Source organism: Vanessa cardui, chromosome 15 (assembly GCF_905220365.1).
Source record: "Vanessa cardui chromosome 15, ilVanCard2.1, whole genome shotgun sequence".
NCBI lineage: Eukaryota > Metazoa > Arthropoda > Insecta > Lepidoptera > Nymphalidae > Vanessa > Vanessa cardui.
This window is the reverse complement of record NC_061137.1, coordinates 2,925,895-2,929,104: the sequence shown is the minus strand read 5'-3', so window position 1 is coordinate 2,929,104 and position 3,210 is coordinate 2,925,895.

The following is a 3,210-nucleotide window of genomic DNA, read 5'->3' as shown; positions in this document are numbered from 1 at the left end:
AATAGTATTTTGTTTGAAGTTAGTTTTTCATTTTGTTAAAATTTTTATTTATGTTTTTAGTTCTCACAACAAATTTACATATAGTCTCTATTTAAATATATATATATGTTTGTCAATTGTAATTATATTAAACCAAACTAACAATTGCGAAGTGATGAAGTGTTTGTATTTACCTTTTCAAGAGTCGCAGATTCAATTACAGTGAGTGACAAGTATTTATTGGTTACACAAGTCTGTTGCGGTCTTGGGTATGGCAGCTGAGTCAAGCTATGCATTGCTAATTTCCTGAGAAACGTCACCTCTTCTGCGTGTATTATACATATTTACCTTTATAGGAACAACACAAAACATTTACCAGATAGACTATAATTAGAATTTATTAATAGACGATGATGCCGTAATTAATACACCGATAATCTATCTATACATATAACAGAATTGGAGTGTCTGTTTGTAATATTAAAACAGCCCTTTTTACTGAATGCATACTCCAAAACTAACATTTTTACAATTGTTGTCTGTCTGTTTGTTCCGGCTAATCTCTGGAATAGCTGGAACGATTTTGAAGAGACTTTCACTGGCAGATAACTGATATAATAAGGAGTATCTTTGGCTACAATAATATTTTTTTTGTTGAATTCAAACACGTAAAAGGTCGCGGGCACAGAAACTTTCAAAAATTTACCATCGAAGATGAATTTTAGTGAATATGAAATCACTCGTGTATAATTATCATCTATAAATAAAAAAAAAAATAATAAAATGAAAAATCGACTTCAAACAAAACTATTTTAAAACAAATTAATATGCACTAAAAAATAATAAAAATAATTACGTATTCAAAATATTTTTTAGAGTAAAATGAAATGAAAAACTTTAGACTACTTAAAAGTCGATTTATGATCATATAACGTAGTTACAATAATTGTTATATTCGGAGCCGGTGTCAGCCACGGACACGCGCCTCAACAATCAAAAGAAAGAAGCGATACGAGTCCCTTGATTGACCCAGTATATTATCGTATAAAACCAAGGGAGCCAATAGCTGACGAGATAAAGACGATTTGATAACCTCCTCCTTTTTGAAGTCAGTTGAAAATAAGAGTCTCCTCTCAAGCAAAGTTATAAAACAAAAATAGAGGTTATTCGACTATTCGTGGATTTTATCAAGGATTTAATTTTAACCCTATATTATTTGGAAGTAGTACTAATTTTAGAGGAACCAGCGTCAGGGATGGATGTCTAAGTACGATGGTCATTAAATGCAGAGGTGTAAGGCTGAATGTTCCTGAGCGATATCTAGATATTCTATGCCTTCTTTACTCTATGCTGTGTTATTTTTTTAAGAGATAATTGACAAAGGGTTAAAAAAAATGTGACTTTCAATTTTAAGAAAGAATCGTCAAGTTTTATGGAAATGAATTTTGCAATAATCTTCAAAGACAATTTTTCACGTTTTAAATACATAATTGGAGCAAATTAATTTATTTTACTTATAACTAAATAATCACTTGTAAATGCGATGCTTGTAATTGTTAATATTAAAGGTTGAAACACAATTCTGAGAGTTTTACTAGACTACATAAAGTCTTCATATACACCTGGTTGTGTCGACATAAAAGACATTTTTTTTTCTTAATATCCTCTTGTCCATATTCCAATTTACTTAGCGTCGGCGCCAACATGTTTTTATCTTCTATGCTTTCCTATCTGACGTCATCTCAAGTAATTTTCTTTCCATCATCATCTTTCACACAATTCATCCCTCGTTTCATTGGTCGTCCATTCGTACATTCATGCTCAAGATCTTCCTCACAATATGTTCCTCATTGTTCCAATTTTTTTTCTTAATTTATTAAGCTAAATATAATCTCCAAAATATCAGTTGTGTTGGCAGACCACTTATGTTACCACGAATCGAACGATAGTTCTGCTTTTATAGTTTACGTAGTGAAGGATAAGCCTTACGTCTTTGCAGTGAATTGTTAGTGCCCTGAACGCTTGAAATTGTATGAATGTCTGTTTCGGTGAGTTATGGCGGTTTCCGTAGCATAGGATAGGAGTGAATTCAGGTTTTAGAAACGCTTAAATTGTTCCAATTTGTTAGATTTCTAGGTCATATCTAAAATCGATATATTCCAAATATTTTTTAGAATACATTTCAATACCATAAACATGTAAATATTTAATATACATATTTTGCATTGAGAAAATCCTTTTCTGAAAGATTGATGATTTAAACACTATATTTTGAAACAGTCTAAAATATTTGTTGTAAATTAATTTTAGAAATTGCTTTATATCGTGATGTGGTTTCTAAGAGAGTTGAATAGAGTTACCGCACTCCTTCCCTTGGGTGTCGTAAATGCCAGCTATGGATAACTTTATGTTCACCATATCCATCAATATCAAGAAAACTTTGCCTGTTAACATCACGCATAGTTGGAAACCATCTAATCAAAGAGTACGTGACTAGATGTTACCGTCTTTATATACATACATATACAGGCATGTCATCTGTACTATCAAGAATCCATTCATCATCCTCTTGCCTTTATTCCAACATTTACTTGGGGCCGGCGCAGCATATCTTCTTCCGCACTTATTTTTCTGACGTCATCTCACAAGTAATATTCTTTCCTGCCATATCACACAATCCATCCTTCGTTCCTTTGTTCGTCCTCTTCCTCTAAATCCATCCTCATACAATGAAGTAACTCTTTTTTTATTTGTATTCGTTTTATTCTATGTTCCTGCACTTGTTATCGGTCTTCTTGTTAGTCTTCTCCTTATTATCATCGAGTCTTCCCTGTTGTGTATCGCCAGTTTAGGTAATACATTTTCAGTTAAACCATATTTTTTTTTCAGAGACTTTTTCTTGCAAATTACATTACCAAAGCTTAATGTATTTTTTAAATGTTAAAAAAGAGTAACTACTGCGTTTCTTGCCGGTTCTTTCGGTAGAATCTACTTTCCGAACCGGTGGTAGCTTCACTTAATTGTAAAATGACAATTCAAAAGTGCTAGTAAAAGCCTACTTGAATAAAGTTTATTTTGATTTTGGTTTTAATAGTCAATAAATGTTGATTTTTTAAAACAATTAAAAATTAACTATACAAAGAAATCTCTAAAGAGCATATGCAATGTTTTATCTCGAATTTATTACTTTCATAGTTTAAAATAAAATACGCGGTATTGTTAATACGAGTA